The sequence below is a fragment of the Armigeres subalbatus genome, chromosome 3, assembly GCF_024139115.2.
Source record: "Armigeres subalbatus isolate Guangzhou_Male chromosome 3, GZ_Asu_2, whole genome shotgun sequence".
In the NCBI taxonomy this organism is placed as follows: Eukaryota; Metazoa; Arthropoda; class Insecta; order Diptera; family Culicidae; genus Armigeres; species Armigeres subalbatus.
In genome coordinates this window covers 182,117,769-182,135,916 of record NC_085141.1, presented here as the reverse complement: position 1 = coordinate 182,135,916, position 18,148 = coordinate 182,117,769, and the positions used below count along the sequence as shown (strand labels likewise).

Below are 18,148 nucleotides of genomic sequence, written 5' to 3'. Positions count from 1 at the left end.
GCGAATGAAGATGAACGTCTGTTCTCTGTGGTGTCTATTTCACCTGTTGAAAATAAATCATAATAATAATAATAACAGCCATTCTGGTGTTCGAAACAACTGTCAAATCGTATGTATGTTTCCTTAATTGACATTTAGATCTGATTTAGATCCCCTATCCTCGCCAGCAAAACATGTTCCGGACAGCGACGACAGCGACAATCTTTATCTGCAGATAATTCCGCAAATTTAGCAATAATTAAGCCTTCATAGCAATTATTCGGAACGGCACCGCTAACGCTAGGGTTTGTAGGACAGTTAACCCATATATTTTCCTTGATATTTTCTGTCAAATCTTGCCGTTACCTTCTCCGTTCCGATATATTGCGTTCGAGTCTTTAAAATACAATATTGATTTGATTATGCATATATTTTACATTATATTTTTTCTGATAAAACTTTACAGAAAGTATTTTTAAGCCTTATATAACTAACATCTTGAACATTATATACATGAACAGGAGGTCCATCAAACACATCAATGGTCATTATATTGTACACTGACTTAGCCATATTAACTTTAAATGCTGCAAAATGATAACAGTATTCTTCCACCTCCCATTGTTGGCATGCGATTCTTACCGTGTTATTTGCGATCAATATGTCTTTAATTTCATACAACTCTACTGATCTTAGATTAGAGAGGGACTTCGTGAGAAATTGTCCAACCTTATACTCAGTATCCTTATATGTCAAAGCGCAAACTGTCTTAAAGTTTAATGTCAGCAGTTCATTTGTTAAATTTAACTTTGAAAAGTATGGCAAATCGATAGATCGTAAACTTATTGGATTTTTATATGTTAAGGGATCTTTAAAATGATTCAGATGTTTTATGTCGTTCATGAATATCAACTTAGCCTTAGTGCATAACGTAAAACATATGTTTCGTCTAGAAGTAATATTCCTACAATACTTTTTGAAAATTTGGTGGAATGCTTCAAAGCGAAAACTCCAAGTGTAACGCGGAGGTCCAATTTTCCTAATGGTTTGAACATAATGCAATAAAATGTGATATTTAGGTTTAAGTGGCTCTGCAAAGAGCTGCCTATAATGAAAGTGATGATATTCAATTTGATCTTCTAGAGTTTTCAGCAATTCGTTATTAAATTTAGGTAACAACACAAGAGAAGTTAACTCAATAATGGCCGTAAGCTCCAACGAGGATAATACGAGAATCTCGTATTATCCCCGATTTCAATAAGCACCAAGCGGTATTATCCTTCATTTTAATACCGGTATTAACTTTAATACGCCGATTTCGACGTATTAAAGTTAATCCGAGATTTTCTAATTATGGCTGCGTGCGCTGAAATTATTGCACACACACCAATGCACAAAAGGAAATGTCAAACTAAAAAGAAATCATAACAAACTGACTACCCAAACCGTGGGAACATCGATCCTGTTACGACAGACGGCAGTATCAAGTTCCGCCTTGTTAAGGCTTGTGATTAGCCGGTTCCGATGTTCCAGAATCCGGCCGAACATGATCCAGTAGATAATAAATCCGAACTTCCGGTGCTGTTTCGGTCGTTCCCACAAGAAGGTATGTATTTTTTAGATTTTGCAAAAGGTGGAATGCTCACTCAACGCTTATTTACAGAGGACAGCAATGCATTGATGGCATTCTGATACATCATACAAGGGAGATGAGCGGACGGATGATGGCCATCAATTTGATACCAGAAGGAATACTGATTTCCTGGAGTAAGCAGTTTGCGCTATCCGATACAGGCTAAATTCATACGAAATATGCGTCGCATCATTTAAATGTCTCCGCCGTCTCCGCATTTTGTATGTAGCTTAATAACTTATATTAAAAATATAATCTTGAATTCATGAACTAAACTAAAGCTTAGGCTAAAACTATATTTCTACAGTAAAATGAAAGATTTCCAAACTAATAACTTAAAACATTGTCCAGAACTGCAATCGAGTTTCAAATAAAATAATGATGAGCTACGGAATAACAAGAATACTGGAAATTCCTTGGGAATTCTAGCTATACAGAGTAATTAATTCATTAATCCAAGTATGGTTGAATTTACCAAGTATATTCTCTGTTTTTGTTGAATATTTTCACTAAAATTTGTTCAAAAGTTCTTAATATTCTTCATATTATTTTAATCCTTCCAAGAATACTACGAAACAGTTTTGGAATTCGTTTGAATTTTCGTAACTCACATACCTGTAGAATTCAGATAATTTCTTGCAAATTTTGATAAATACTGGGGAATTTTGGAAATGCCTTGCAAATTTTGGGAATTCTGAGAATCCCTGGGGAGTTCTGCGGATTATTTATGAAATCTGGGATTTCCTTAGGAAGTTCCTGAAAAATTCCTTCGGAAATTTCTGGAGAATTCTTCAAAAGTACATTAAGGATGATATCGCAAATAATTCATCGCGAGTTCCTTAAAAATTCTTTCGGGTTTTTTCTGCAGAATTCCTTCCTTCCTTCTTTCGGGATTTCTTGAAAAATATCTCCGGAATTCTTTCGGCAATTTCTTCTCTAAAAATGTATGGAGTATTCCGTCGATAATTCTCGAAGACTTTCATCGGAAGTTGCTGTATCATCCTTCCGGGAATTCATAAAGTATCCTCCGAAAAAACCCTGATGAATTCTGTCGAAATTTTCTGGAAAGTTTCTTCAGAGGATGCCTTTGAGAATTCATGAAGAACCCCTTCGTGATATCTTTGGGAATTTCTTCAAGAATATTTGGAGAGCTTTTTCGGGATATCCTAGATCATTCCTTCTGGAAATCCTGGAGAATATCTTCGGGAACTTTTGAAGTACTCTTCCAAGAATTTCTGGAGAATTCCTTCGGGATTTCTCTCTCCGGGAAGCTCTTCGGAATTTCTGGAAAGTCCCTCCGTGACATCCTGGATAATTCTCTGGATATTTCCTAGAGAATTTCTGGGATAGTTCCTTATGGCAATACTGGAGAATTCCTTCGAGAATTTCGAAAGAGTTCGTTTAGGAAATTCTTGAGAATGCCTTCGAGTTTTTCTGAAGAATCCGAGAATTCCTTCGAGATTTTCTGGAGAATCCGTCTTGGAATTCCTTGATTTTTCGTTTGAAAATATCTGGAGAATTGCTTAGAGACTTTCTGTTGCATCCCTTCGTGATATCGTGAAGAATTCCTCAAGGAATTCCTTCCAGAAAACCTGAAGAGTTTCCTTCGGAGTTTCTGGCGAATTCTGTCAAAAAATACTGGAAAATCCCATCGTTATATCCTGGAGAAATGCTTTAAAAAGTTTAGAGAGATCATTCATGATGTCCTGGAGAATACCTCCGACAATTCGTGAGAACTCGTTCGAAAATCTGTAAAGAGTTTCTTCGAGATATCCTGGAGAAATCCCTCGAAAATTCTTAAAAACTTCGGAAATTTCTAGAGAATTACTCCACGAAATCTTGGAGAATACCTCACTCACTGATGTTTCCTGAGCACCCCTAGGAGTACATAGGGCCAACGTAAAAGATCTGCATCCTGTGCGGCTGCACGCTTTAGCCTTGACCTAGGTCGGATTCCTGTCGACTCTTGTTGAGGCTACGTCGCCAAGAGCTCCTTGGTCTGCCTCTGCTTCGATGTCTTGCCGGATTTCAGTCCAGCGCTTGCTTGCAGATTTCGTCTCTGCTCTTTCGTAATGTGTGGCCGACCCACCTCCATTTACGCTTTCGAATTTCTGTCGATATCGTTTTTCTGATGGCAGCGTCGATGGAGCTCAGCATTTGAGATCCAATTGTGAGGACACCAAGACTGAATTATAAAACGTAGACATCGGTTGATGAATACTTACAGTTTCTGCGTGATCTCTGCTGATACACACCAAGTCTTACTGGCGTACAACAGCACGTCTAAATTGAATATTAGAAATTTGGTGCAAATTTTGGAGAATAGCTTCAAGAATTTCTGGAGAATTCTTCTGGGAATTTCTGGAAAATTTCTCAGCGAATTGAAGGATTCCTTCGAGCAATTCTGGAGGCTTTCTTTGAAATACCCTGAAGAATTTATTCTGGAATATCTGTAAAATTCTTTCGGGATTTTTGCATAATTTTTTGGGGACCTGGAGAACTCCTCTAAGAAATGCTATGAGAATTTCTGGAGAATTCCTCAGGAATTGATGGAGAAATCCTTCGGGTATTCGCGATGAATTCCTCAGGCAATTTCTCAGGGTATTTCTGAATAATTTTTTAGAGAATTCCTTGAGAATTTGATCGAGAATGACAGGAAATTTTCTCAAGAAATTCTAAGAGAATTCTTCCGTGAAGTGCTTAAATTATTTCCTGAAGAGTTCCTTCATGATATCCTTGAGAATTCCTTCAAAAATTTCTGGAGAGCTCCTTCGAGATGCCCTAGATCATCCCTCCAGGAATTTCTGGAGAAGTCCTTCAATAATTTCTGGATAGTTCCTTCTGGGTATCCCGGAGAATTCCTTCAAGCATGCCGGGAAAGTTCCTAGAGCATGCCTTCGAGATTTTCTGAAGAATTCTTCCCACAATTCCTAAGAGATTTTGTGGATAATCCGTCCAAAAATTTCTTAAGAATTCCTTCTGAATCTTTGAGAATTCTTTCTGGAATTGCTGGAGAACTTCTTCGGAAATATCTGGAGAATTCCTTCGAGACTTCCTGGAGTGTCCCTGCCCTGGAGTGATATCCTGAAGAATTTCTTCGGGAGTTCCTGGAAAATTCGTGATGTCCTGGAGAATTTTACATAAGAAATCTGGAGAGCTCCTTCGGGATATCCTGGGGAATGCCTTCGGCAAATCGTGGAAAACTACTTCGGGAATCTGTAAAGAGTTTCTTCGGGATATCGTGGAGACATCCCCGAGCGTGAGGTGATCCAAAGGTGGCGGCAGCACTACGAAGAGCAGCTGAATGGCGATATGGCAGACAACGGTGGCGGTATGGTAATGAACCTAGGAGCACGCGCGCAGGACATGCGACTTCCGGCTCCGAATCTCCAGGAAATCCAGGAGGAGATCGGCCGGCTGAAAAACAACAAAGCCCCTGGAGTTGACCAACTACCAGGAGCGCTGTTTAAACACGGTGGTGAAGCACTGGCTAGAGCGCTGCATTGGGTGATTACCAAGGTTTGGGAGGATGAGGTTCTGCCGCAGGAGTGGATGGAAGGTGTCGTGTGTCCCATCTACAAAAAGGGCGATAAGCTGGATTGTAGCAACTACCGCACAATCACATTGCTGAACGCCGCCTACAAGGTACTCTCCCAAATTTTATGCCGTCGACTAACACCAATTGCAAGAGAGTTCGTGGGGCAGTACCAGGCGGGATTTATGGGTGAACGCTCTACCACAGACCAGGTGTTCACCATACGTCAGGTATTGCAGAAATGCCGCAAATACAACGTGCCCACACATCATCTAGGGGAACTGTACCTATATCCATCTCATTAGCAAGCATCGATGCAACTTTCGGCAATAACTTGGCAATGGTACACCTGTTAATTCGTGAATGAACATCAATGGGCATGCTCATTATCCAAAAGTCATACATGTTGTTTAAATCAATCTATTTCGTTCTTCAATTATTCTAATTATTTCACCAAAATGTTACTGACTCAAACCTATATTAATCTCACCGTAAAATTTCCATCTCACTTGAATGTAAAATGATGCACCGATATCCATCTCAAATCACCTTTGTGCTCTGCACAAGCATAGCCATATCCGATTAGCATAGACCTATCTTTACACCCAAACTCAAAACTTCCTTCATACAGCGAATGACATTTGCAATAGATTTGTTTTGTCTTTTTCCAAAGCGAGGATTGACAACAACAAGACAAATGACGCAATGTACAGATATGTCTATCGTTCAACCCACGTACGCACACATGGCAGTTAGCGCATGCGTACATGATTCTTTGGCATCGAAGTCGCTGTGATGCCAAACTTCCGAAATTCTGTTATATGCAGAAGTAATGGTATTTATAAAGTATGAATCTTATTTTTAACAAAACTATTGGAAATATTCAAAACAGAATTCATGGTTGTTTCTTCCAATATTCAGGGATTTCCAAGACTATTATACACGTTTCATTGATTGAATCGCAAAGTATAAATAAAAATTATAACGGTTAAAAGCAGTTCTATTTTAATAAAACTGGTACCACTGTGTTGTTTTGGACGAGGTGGGAAGAGATGAAAATGTGGACAAGCATTATGTTGTTCTGAAAATAATTCATCTCATTGTTTCCTAGCCTTTTGTAGCTAGTTTCAGTATTAGAATAAGTGGAATAGGTAATTTATAAACATAAAAATAATATGTGTAGTGATATTCAATCATCAGTGATGTATACTCATAAGAATTAAGTGATAAAGTTGAGTGCCGGTGAGTGTATTGCAGTTAGTAGGAATACACCAGTGCGACGATTCTCATGCTCGAAGGTAAGAGTTTCATCCTTAGCTTACATGAGTTTTACTTTTTACTGCAATTATATTAAATCAAAGATAGTTTTTAATTGTTTCCGGGAAATAAACCTAAATTAAATCTCTGTGAATGTGTTGCAATGGTCATTTAGAAAGAACAGTGCAAATATAGGGCGTTTTCGTTAGCTAAAATGTAGTACGAGCAGAATGGGATGAATATATGTGCTGAGATGGAAAAGGGAACATATACCCTATTTATCGACTTCAAAGCCGCATATGATACAATCGATCGGGACCAGCTATGGCAGCTAATGCACGAAAACGGATTACCGGATAAACTGATACGGTTGATCAAGGCGACGATGGATCGTGTGATGTGCGTAGTTCGAGGTTCAGGGCATTCTCGAGTCCCTTCGAAACCCGTAGAGGGTTACGGCAAGGTGATGGTCTTTCGTGTCTGCTATTCAACATCGCTTTGGAGGGAGTAATACGAAGGGCAGAGATTGACACGAGTGGTACGATTTTCACGAAGTCCGTCCAGTTATTTGGTTTCGCCGACGACATTGATATCATGGCACGTAACTTTGAGAGGATGGAGGAAGCCTACATCAGACTGAAAAGCGAAGCTAAACGGATTGGGCTAGTCATCAACACGTCGAAGACGAAGTACATGATAGGAAGAGGCTCAAGAGAGGTCAATGTGAGTCACCCACCACGAGTTTCTATCGGTGGTGACGAAATCGAGGTGGTTGAAGAATTCGTGTACTTGGGCTCACTGGTGACCGCCGATAACGATACCAGCAGAGAAATTCGGAGACGCATAGTGGCTGGAAATCGTACGTACTTTGGACTCCGCAAGACGCTTCGATCGAATAGAGTTCGCCGCCGTACCAAACTGACTATCTACAAAACGCTTATAAGACCGGTAGTTCTCTACGGACACGAGACCTGGACGATGCTCGTGGAGGATCAACGCGCACTGGGAGTTTTCGAAAGGAAAGTGTTGCGTACCATCTATGGTGGGTTGCAGATGGCGGACGGTACGTGGAGGAGGCGAATGAACCACGAGTTGCATCAGCTGTTGGGAGAACCATCCATCGTTCACACCGCGAAGATCGGAAGACTGCGGTGGGCCGGGCACGTAGCCAGAATGTCGGACAGTAATCCGGTGAAAATGGTTCTCGACAACGATCCGACGGGAACAAGAAGGCGAGGTGCACAGCGGGCAGGTGGATCGATCAGGTGGAGGACGACTTGCGGACCCTCCGCAGACTGCGTGGTTGGCGAAGTGCAGCCATGAACCGAGCTGAATGGAGAAGTCTTTTATGTGCAGCACAGGTCACTCCGGCCTTAGTCTGATGATAAATAAATAATCCCTCGAGAATTCCTCAAAAACTTCGGAAATTTCTAGAGAATAACTCCGCGAAATCTTGGAGAATTACTTCAATGACAGATTTTGTCAGTTCCTTCGGAAATTCTTAAAGATTTTCTACGGACGTTCTTGGAAAATCTTTCCTGGAGCTGCTGGAGAATACCTCCAAAAATCCCTAAAGATTCTTCCTGAAGAATTCCTTCGAACATATTTGGATAATTCCTTCGAAACTTCCTGGGGCATCCCTTCGTGATATCCTGAAGAACTCCTCCTAAAGTTCCTTTGGAAATATCTGAGCAATTCCTTTGAGTTATACTGGAAAATTCCTTCGAAAATTCCTGTGGAATTCCTTCTGGAAGACTTGGAGAATTCTTTTGAATATTCCTGGCGAATTTATTCGGGAATTCCGGGAGAATTATTTCAGGTATTCCTGGAGAATTTCTTCGGGAAGTTCTGGAGATTTTTTTCGGGAATTTCTAGAGAGTTCATTCGGGAATTTCTATATAGTTACTCAGGGAACCTGGAGAATTCCTCAGGGAGTTTCTAAAAAAATCCTTCGGGAATTTGGAGAATTCGTTAGGCAGTTTCTAGAGAATTCCATAAGGTATTTCTGGAGAACTGTTTCGGAAGTTTCTGGAGAACTCTTTCGGAAGTTTCTGGAAAATTCCTTCGGCATTTTCTGGAGTTTTTTCGGGAGTATCTGGAAAATTCTTTCGGGAATTCCTAATAATGTCCAAATGGAACTTCTGGTGGAATTCCTAGATAAATTCCGGGTTAAGTTTTTTAAGGTCTTCTGATGGAACTCCTAGAGCAATTCCTAGTAGAAGTCCTGATGTATTTCCTGGTGTGATTCCAGATGGAACCTTATAGAGTTGGATCTCCTGGAGGACTTTCGGATAGTATTCCAAGTGGAATTCTTGGAGGAATTCCTTATGGAACTAGAGGAACTATTGTTGGAATTCCTGATGGAAATCTTGGGGAAACTCTTGGGGGAACTTCTGAATTGAATCCAAATCCAACCCACATGCAATCCAAATCCAATTCAAATCGATTCCAAATTCAACACAAATTCAATCCATATCCAATCCAAACTATTTCCAATCAAAATACATTCCAAATCCAATCCAAATTCAAACTAATTCCAATCCAAATTTAATCCAAATCCAATCCCAATCCAAATTCTATCCAAATCCAATCCAAATTTAATTCAAATCCAACTCAAATCCAATCCAAATCCAATTCAAAACCAATACAAATTAAATTCAAATTCAATCCAAATCCAAACCATTTACGATCAAAGTATATTCCAAATCCATTACAAATTCAATCTAAATCCAATCCAAATCTAATCCAAACCCATTCTGAATTCAATCCAAGCAAATCAAAATCCATTCTAAATCCAATCCAAAATCAATACAAATCTAATTCAAATCCAACCCAAAACCAATCCAAATTTAATCCAAATCAAAACCAAATCACATACAATGCAAATTCCAACCAAATCCAAACTATTTCCAATCAAAATCCATTTCAATTCCAATCTAAATCAATTTTAAAATCAATCCAAATCTGATCCAAACCCATTCCAAATTAAATCCAAAACGAGTCAAAATCCATTCTAAATCCAATCTAAATTTAATTCAAATCGAATCCAAATTCAATCCAAATCACATCCAATCCAAATTCAAACCAATTCCAATCAAAATCCAACCCACATCCAATCCAAATCCAATTCAAATATAATCCACATTCAATACAAATTCAATCCAAATCCAAACCATTACCAATCAAAATACATTCCAAATCCAATCCAAATAAAATTAAAATTCAATCCAAAACTAATCCAAATTCAATCTAAAGCCAATCCACATCCAATCCAAACCCATTCCAAATTCAATCCAAATCGAATCAAAATCCATTCTCCATCCAATATCAATACAATCCAAATCTAATGCAAATCCAACCCAAATTTAATCCAAATTCAATCCAAATCCAAACCATTTCCAATCAAAATACATTCCGAATCCAATCCAAATTCAAACCAATTCCAATCAAAATCCTACACAAATCCAATCCAAACCCAAATTTTAATCCAAATTCAATCCAAATCCAATCCAAATTCAATCCAAATCCAATTCAAATTTTATTCAAATCCAATCCAAATTCAATCTAAATCAAATGCAAATCCAAACCATTTCCAATCAAAATCCATTCCAAATCAAATTCAAATTCAATCCAAATCCAATATAAATCCAATCCAAACCTAATTCAAATCCAATCCAAATCCAACCCACATTCAATCCAAATCCAATTCAAATCCATTCCAAATTCAACACAAATTCAAATCAATTCCAATCAAAATTTAATCCAATTCCAATCCCAATCTAATCAAAATTCAATCCAAATCAAAATCATTTCCAATCAAAATCCATTCCAAATCTAATTCAAATTCAATCCAAATCCAATACAAATTCAATCTCAATCCAATCCATTTCCATTTCAAACCAATCCAAATCCTATCGGAATCTAATCCAAAATTCAATCTAAATACAATCCATTTTCATTCCACATTCAATCCGAATCGAATCCAAATACAATCCTAATCCAATTTAATCCAAACACAATGAAGGGATTTTAAGCAATTTATTATGATTTGTTCAATCTAACGCGAACTCATTTTTATCCTAATTTTTTTCTAAAAATTAATGCAATGATTCTGGTAGGTGGGTCGCAGTTTGTGAGACTCTGCCTTGATTACTGGAAGGATTCATTCATGATTACCGTAGGGATTTCTTCAAAAATTTCGGAACAAATCCCATGAATATTGGAACGATTCCTCCAAGAATTCCTTCAGGCATTTTAAGCTGATTACTCCTGGAAACACGAGATTTTTTTTTTAATTTTGAAAGAATTCCTTCTGGAAAGACGAGTAAATTCCATTAGAAATTCTAAGTAAATATTGTGCTACTCTGAGAATTATGAAAAAAGTTCTTCCAAGAAAATACCCCAAAGAATTCTGGGGGGATTGATTTTGAAATGTTGTTGTAATATTTCGAAAAAATCAGCAGAAAATAATTTCCGAGTAAATTTTATCAGGAATTCCAAAACAAATCCTTCAGGAATTTCGAATATCCTCCAGTAAGTTTGAAAGAGCTGCTCCAGGAACTCAGAAGCATTTTTAATTCAAGTTTTCCGAGAGGATTCCTCCAAGAACTCGAAGCGAATTGCTCTAAAAAATATGAAAAATTGCCACATTCACATTGTGATAAAATCTTTATTAAAACACGTAATTATTTTGTTATAAAACTGTTAACACCCCACTCCACTCTATCAACTAACGGGTATTATTCTTTTTCATCACCTCACCAGTTTTCTTAAGTTTTTAGAGGCTTTTCCTCACCTCACCGGTTTGTACGATCGGTATTGGTTCTCCCCCATTTGAGCTAATCGCCTTCTTCGATACCGAAATGGTTGAAATTCCTCCTAATGAAACGCCGTGAGATTTATCCGTGGTCGTCCTGCTTCTCTTCGTGCTTTCCTTCGATGGTAATGTTGTTGCCCAACATTTTCACCGAGACTTCGTTCGGGGTGAGCTGCTGAACGTCGAGATCTGAAACTTGTCCTTGTTGCAACTAATCGTTGGTCTGATGTCCTGTGGAGCAGCGATGCAAGCATTGTGCCTTGGACTATTATACATCAGGCGTCTGTAAGTATTCTGCATTGCCGATCGCGCTGAAGAAGCCGTCAGCAGGTCAGAAGTAATTCCGCTTCCAAAGTGCAGGTTCAGAATCCTGGATTGGCGCAGCGCAGTATCGCAGTGGTCATCCCACCAGCTTCGGAACACAATAAGGAGGATGTTGGACATCTTGATCCGAAACAAAACACACTGATGAAGGTATTTTCACAAATTTGATATGGCCATCACGCAGAGCATAAAACTCAACACTTGCTACGGAGAATCTTTTTCAAATGTAAATCATTAATTTCATGCTAATCCACCAAGTCAAAACCGATTATATTGCCGAAAAAACTTGATTTTCTTTATACAAAACCCGAGATTGCAAGAGCGGCAAGGCCCGAATCATTGACAATGTTATGGAAATGATAGAACAGCAAAAAGTCATCGCTTATTATTTATGATTTAATCATTCTCACACGCATACATTCTCAGTATCGTGTGGAGCGAATAGTGGTTGCGTACTTAATACGAGTTTGGAGCTTACCGTTCGAAGTATTAACTTTAATACCGTAATAACAAAAATCCGTATTAAATCGAGTATTATCCTCGTTGGAGCTTACCGCCATAAGAGAAAGAATAAAATTCCAAACTTTGTCGTTTTCTGGTATCACATCGCCAAACAATAAAGGGAAGTAATGAACAAATAGCATCATTTCTCTGGCAGTCATTTTAAAACTGGCTGATTTTATATGGTCTCGCGATATTACTTTGAATGTGTTTCTGTTTTCTGTCTTCTTAAAATCAAACTGTTGTATTCGATAATTGATAGTCTGCAAAGATATTTGTAAAGTTTGTATCATGTATGACAAAACCACAGATAAATCATAGCTGCAAATACCGTGGGAATAGAAATCATGCATAATGTCAACGATAGCAAAATCAGCTACATGATAATGCTTCATTTTATTAAAGGCAGAAGCTTCCTTTATCCCTGATTCTTTGAAACTTTTCTGTACATCAATTTCATACTTTTGCCTTGTTCGATTACGATTAGGATCTAGACTTATAGCGGTTTGCGAATCGTATTTATTTTGCGTACAAAATCTGCAATACAGTAGTGAGCTAAAGGATGTTGCGAAGCCCATAAGTGTATTGATTCCTAGATTATCACCCAGGATACCCATCAATACGAAATATACACGAACGTCATCGCCATCTATTATCAAGTTTATTCCAACTTGCTCTAACTCAATCAAAATATCAATTAATTCTTCTAATGCCTTAGACGGACCAAGACGGGCCAAATCGGATGCTTTTATGAAACCTGCTACAAAGATGTTCTCCAAGCGTGATAAAAATGTGATGGTATCGTGGGAAATTGTAATAAAGACCTGTTACTTTATGAGTACCAGAGTGAGCTCCTATTGCATCGTTCAATTCAACTTCATCTGAGTACAAAAAATAGGGAACGACTATGCTACCTTCATACTCTTTTCGAACGTTTTTCCATAGTGTACCATTAACGAGATTTGCAATTTCTTCACTGTTATCTAACACTCTCATATGCTCGATTGTCTCCTTAAATACGTTTCCACTTTCAAAATAGCGTTTGAACCAGGAACTAATAACCGGGACGCGACACTCGCAATTTTCTCGTGTTGCACTTAATTCTCAATCGGTGTGTAGGAGTCCTAGGTATACAACTGAAAATACACTAAATACGCTGTCAGTTATCACGCATGTTTTTCTCACCGTGCATTACTGACAGCATCGATGTTTTTGTTATTTCTGTCAAACCTGTGTGTCAATCATTCGGTTGATTTTAATATCGCTTATATTTTCGTAAGTATTTTTTTGCAATTTCCCCAATTTTCAATAGAAATAGTTATTTAATAACATCGGTTTTTTTTTCGTTTCATAAGGGCGCTACTGGCTCATTCTCTGGTTTAGGTAGTGATCCACACCGATCAGTTTGCTGTTCCAGTGGTTGGGCCGTAGTCTGTGCCATCCGGAAACTGGTGGAAGACCGGCGCCAATGGTGTTGGTTAGGACTTGATCCGTGATCCTAATCAGGAAACTGCTGGGGATGTCGTCCTCTGTTCTTTCGGTAAAACTGATAGTCCTACCACATAGCGCTGCCGTTGCTCGATATCGAAACTGTAAAATTCCAGCTTCTGCGCATGCAACTACCGCCGGCGTGGAGGGCAGGAGTATCTCGTTCAGGTCGTCGTATTTGATGCAAATTATTTCTAGGACATAAAAAAGTCGGCTGCTTACTATGGCGTCCTATGGCGACCGCTTTCATCGATCCAGCGGCCGGATTCCTCATCCATTTGGCGGGATCTGTTATTTCCGATCATCACTCTAAAGGTTAAGAATTTGAGCATGTTGCTAGTGGACGAGAGTCGTTGTAGGACTCCTGTGGTGCAAGCCCTATTATAAGCTATGGCTAAATCTAGCGTTGCGATTTCAATATGCATTCCATCTGCAATTGCATCTTCAATGATCTGTCCCAGCGCCCCAAGGTACGTTCCGGTTCCTTGACCCGGACTAAAAGCATGTTGCCGATAGTCAGTTTTTGCTCCGTGTTGATGAATTTCATCAAGCGTCTGTTTACCATCCTTTCAAGGATTTTGACCATACAGTTTGTTAGAGCAACGGGTCTATACTTTCGCACGTCGTTTGAGGAGCCGGTACACTTGGGAATCAGAACTACCAAGCTATATTTCCAACTATCGATGGTATCGATGAATCGCAACGTTTTGGATTGCAGTCGCATAGTTTTTATGTTTGTTAAGGAATTTAGTAGAGTAGCCGTCGAAAGCCGACATATCATGGAAATAGGTAACTAAAGCATCCGCAATCATCCGGATCATTGGACGTTGTACCGTCTATGTTTAAGGCAATTCCAGATTTTCTTCTTTTCCCTTGGAGGCTATTAACTTTTATGCGCTCCAAGATTTTTCCTTGGTCTCTTTAATGATTTTTCGACAATCAAGTTGAGCCTCTCTATACGCGGTAGATATGCTAATTACGTCAGGATGGTAGTTTTCTCCTTTTTTGGTACAGAGTTGTACCGAAAGGCTATAGGATTACTTCAAAAATGAGCTTTTGATAGAAGGCCCGGAGACCCATAGTGTTACATACCGATCGATTCAGCTCTACGAACCGAGGTGATGTCTGTTTGTATGTATGATGTGTGTGTATGTGTACAAATTTTGTAAACACATTTTTTGGAATTTAGCATTACCCGATTTACTCGCAACAAACTGCATTCGACGTAATGTGGTCCCATTGTTTGCTATTGAAAATTGGCCCGCTCGGACATTGCATTTCGGAATTATTGAAAAATCATTGTTTTTTCCCAAGGGTCCTCCCTTGGAAAAAAAAACATCAAAATCAAATTACTTGTCATAAGACGAGTTTGTACCATCCCATTTAATTCCACCACTTGATTGTAGGTCAAGTTACATACATACAAGATACGTATTTCGACCTCAACAGTAAGGTCGTCTGCAGTGTCTCGTAGTTGACTCGACTCGAGCTTTTTGGCTCAAAATAATTTTCTTAATAATTCAAAATCATAGTTTTTTCTTCAAAAATGTTGGCAATCTGGAGGTGCTAATTCGTAAGTTTTTCGGCGACGAAACCCATCCGGTCCACGATGCCAGAAAGAGTGGTTAATGTGGTGTATACATGTACCGGATCTCGATGCGAATAAAGCCCGGTAAGTGCCATTGCTGCAATGGAACCGGAACATAAACGATGCTTACACACCAGCGTTTTACCTGTTGGTAGTGGCACGGTACCTGAATGCATATCGATTATCGGTGACAGGTGACCAGTAGTCAAGAACAGACGGTACAGCAAAAGAGAGCAAGCGTACCAGTTCCTGGTTCCTACAGATGTTGAGGATGGACGAACGAAACAAATCAGCGTGGGAAGCAAGGAACTGTTCATTACATTCAGGTAAGTTATAGAATTATTGTTCGGTTTTTTGTCTCATATGTAACTCTCGATATAACTCTTATTCATCGTATCAAATTCAAAAGAGTGAAATGAATTTGTTTCATATTGTGATATGTTGCAATGATATAATGTAAAAATAATTGATGAAATTTGTGCTTTTTTGTTAATAATAATATGAATTATTTGTTATCGTGAATTTTAGTAGTAACCGACAAACTATTCTACAATAAATAACAATTCATTTTTATTTTTATCCTTCACAGGTGTAACGGAACTGGCGTTCTAACCAAATTCTCATCCGTGTCAGCAGTTTTATCCACAACTACATACCCAGCAAAAGCTCGGCAAAAATTGTAGGACGAAAATATTTTACCGTACACGAATAATACATCTGCGGGTTTACGGCACTGAATATCGGCCGAAGAGCTGAAACTGGTAACGGTGGAAACTGGTTGTAGAAAGATATATACACTCAGTGCTTAATGTAACAGCAATTAGTCGAGTTGTGAAGGATTTAATTTATTATTCGGCAGAATAGCAAATGATAAATTTAAATATGTAAAACTAAAAATAAATTCTGATAGAATTAAAACTTAAATAAATGTTAAGTATCAATTGAATAAAAATGTATTCGAACAAGACTCAAGTAAGATTAGCACTAAATTTAAATTTCATAGAAATCATAGGTTATATTTATTTGAAATAAAAATAAACTAAATTCCAATTTAATAAGTTAAACAAAGACTAAAACTTGAAATGGATTATAATTTAAATGAAACTAAATAGAAATTTACTAACAATCAAATTGAAATTGTATCTGTATTTAAATAAAAATAAAACATTGAATGGAACATACATTTAAATCGAATAATTATTGCACCAAAGTTAAATCTAAACTAAATTGAAATTATTATGCTTTCAAAATAAATCTAGAAAAAGTTAGGCTATATTAAAACGGGAGGTAAATAAATAAATTGTGAATTATTAAAATCTGAATTGAGATTAGAAAATATTTTATATCTATTGAAATTGAAAATAATGAAATGTGTTGAATTAAAACGAAAATAATGTAAATTTTATCAAAATTAAATAAAATTGAATTATAGTCAGATGAGAAACAGACAATTCTTGGAAAGTTGTTAACACAGTGATCAAGAAAATATTTACTAATATGAAATAATTTGCTTCCATGGGTACCGCGTCATATATGTTCAATAGTACATCGACTTATGGGGGGGTTCACTGTAAAATGTATTAAATTCATATTAAAATTGTTCTCAAATCAAGTCAATCTAATTTTAATTCAAATGAAATAAAAAATTAATAGATAAAATGGAGTTAAAACAAAACCAAATTTAAATAGAACTTTTATTGAAGAACTAAAAAGTTAAAATACAAAAGAGGATTTTTATTAAGATATTTTATTTTAAAAGTAATTGAATGTGTCAAATTTAATTAAGAGTAATTCAAAGTAATAGGGACCCTCCTTAGCCGTGCGGTAAGACGCGCGGCTACAAAGCAAGACGATGCTGAGGGTGGCTGGGTTCGATTCCCGGTGCCGGTCTAGGCAATTTTCGGATTGGAAATTGTCTCGACTTCCCTGGGCATAAAAGTATCATCGTGCTAGCCTTATGAATTACGGATCCAAAAATGGTAACCTGGCTTAGAAACCTCGCAGTTAACTGTGGAAGTGCTTAATGAACACTAAGCTGCAAGGCGGCTCTGTCCCAGTGTGGGGATGTAATGCCAATAAGAAGAAGAATTCAAAGTAATTTGGAATTTATTTCATATTAGGATTTTTTTCAAATTGAATTTCAATTAAACTTTGAAAATAAATTAAAATTAAATTCAAATCGACTTAAAATAAAATTGAAGGTAAATTATAATAAATAAAACTAGATGAAAACTAATTTGGTTTTGAACCAAATTAACAATGCTTCTGGCCTGCTTTTCAACGTAGTATACGGAAGTATTCTATTAACGTTTCCTCAGTTATTAATTAAAAGCTTTCTATACCCGCCTTTGCATGAGTATGTATGTTATATGGCAAGTACAATGGATACACTATGCCCAGAGAGTCGATAATCTTTTCCATCCGAAAACATCCTAGACTGGACCGAGAATCCTACGTGTTTCTCGCAAGGATAACTGGAGACCCTAAATGAAACTTATTCAAAAAATAAATTTAATGTGACTAATGAAAATATAAAAATGTAGGTCTAAATTTAATTAAGATTTAATTGATATTACAATTGGGATTGAATTTGAACTGAACTGAATGATAAAGATAATTAATAAGATTGAAGTTCTCATCTAGCATTTTCTTCTTCATTATTGGCATAACATCCCTCACTGAGACATTGCCGCCTCGCAGCTTAGTGTTCATCAAGGAGCTTTCACAGTTATGAACTGCGAGGATTCAAGGTCATGTAACCATTTTTGCAGTTGTATATATCATGATACTTTTATGCCCAGAGATAATAGAAATTAAAATTGAACTGAAGTAAATTAAAACTCAATTGAAATTAAATAGGGAAAAATAATAAACTAAACTTATATACTAAATATTTAAATGATGTTAGAATAGAAATAAATTGGTATAAAATTCGTATCGAATTTAAATGAAATTACATTTGAATTAAATTGTGATGTAAATTTATTTGAATAATATCAATTTAAATTAAAGGGAAGTTAAGTTCAA

General features: G+C 37.4%; 2 long non-coding RNA genes and 1 pseudogene across 2 annotated transcripts; 2 read left to right on the top strand and 1 right to left on the bottom strand.

The window, feature by feature from the left end:
• Positions 1–1,380: 1,380 nt before the first annotated feature.
• On the top strand, positions 1,381–1,892 carry LOC134222308 (uncharacterized). The gene is made up of 2 exons (XR_009982410.1): positions 1,381–1,585; positions 1,643–1,892. It is a non-coding gene; the product is annotated as an uncharacterized LOC134222308 (long non-coding RNA).
• Positions 1,893–11,053: 9,161 nt separating this feature from the next.
• LOC134219794 (protein lethal(2)essential for life-like) lies at positions 11,054–11,892 on the bottom strand (annotated as a pseudogene).
• A 1,290-nt stretch (positions 11,893–13,182) lies between these two features.
• LOC134220018 (uncharacterized) lies at positions 13,183–18,052 on the top strand. The gene is made up of 3 exons (XR_009981743.1): positions 13,183–13,320; positions 13,401–15,447; positions 15,711–18,052. It is a non-coding gene; the product is annotated as an uncharacterized LOC134220018 (long non-coding RNA).
• The last annotated feature ends 96 nt before the right edge of the window (positions 18,053–18,148 follow it).